This window comes from Schistocerca piceifrons, chromosome 8, assembly GCF_021461385.2.
Source record: "Schistocerca piceifrons isolate TAMUIC-IGC-003096 chromosome 8, iqSchPice1.1, whole genome shotgun sequence".
Taxonomy (NCBI): domain Eukaryota; kingdom Metazoa; phylum Arthropoda; class Insecta; order Orthoptera; family Acrididae; genus Schistocerca; species Schistocerca piceifrons.
The window spans coordinates 205820223-205821193 of record NC_060145.1 but is presented as its reverse complement, the minus strand read 5'-3'; positions in this window follow the sequence as shown (position 1 = coordinate 205821193).

Sequence of the window (971 nt, the reverse complement as noted above, 5' to 3'; positions counted from 1 at the left end):
CGATAAAATAAAAGAAATCAGGGCTCCCACAGAAAAATTTAAGTGCTAGTTTTTCCCGCGCGCCGTTCGAGAGTGGAACGGTGGAGAGACAGCTTGAAGGTGGTTCATTGAACCCTCTACCAGGCACTTCATTGTGAATAGCAGAGTAATCACGTAGATGAAGATTCTGTTAATTTTCCTCTTCTCACAAGGAACCACTTGAGTGCGACGTCGCGAGTTCAACCTTTAGTAAGGTTTATTTGAAAGTCTTGTGTTAACAATTATGACAAGAAAGATGTTAGTTGCTAATGACTCTCCATGTATATAAGGAGGGCGACAGATAAAGAGTGTCCGGGAGCTGCCGAGATCAACCTTTTTGGGGTGAATGTGTTACACATCACAAAATGGACATCTTTAACATTCAAGAAATGTTCAAAACAAACCATTAACTTGCGCCAAGAACATCGAATGAAAAATGTCGCACCACAATGATCGCAAAGGTTCGCACCATCAAGATCGAAGGCAAACTCCTTGAGAGTTACAAACCACGCAGGACGTTCAGCCAGGTATCCACTCCTAAAAAATGTATATAGAATCATATTGGTGTAGCGGGGTGATGAGATCTGATCTAATGTGATGGCATACAACCGAATGAGAAAAAGCTTGTCGTGGAGCTTATCGTGAAACTGGCTATCCCATAACGGCGTAGCTGCAGATAGTGCAATAATATGTTTTATAGGCACGGAAAAAACAAATCTTCAGAGGCTGATTGTGTCCGCTGGTTCCAGATTGTATGAATTGCAATGTGACACACTTTTCAGGAGGTATAGTTTGCTCTAAAGGAGTATGATTTTTATACACAGACCAGAAATCAAGCAAAAGCAAGTTATTTTGGTCAGATATTGGCCAAAATCGGTGCTCATACCATAGTTGAGATTATCTTACGTTCATTTTTCCACTCTTTCGTGCTGTGAAGTAAGTATTTCCTACTG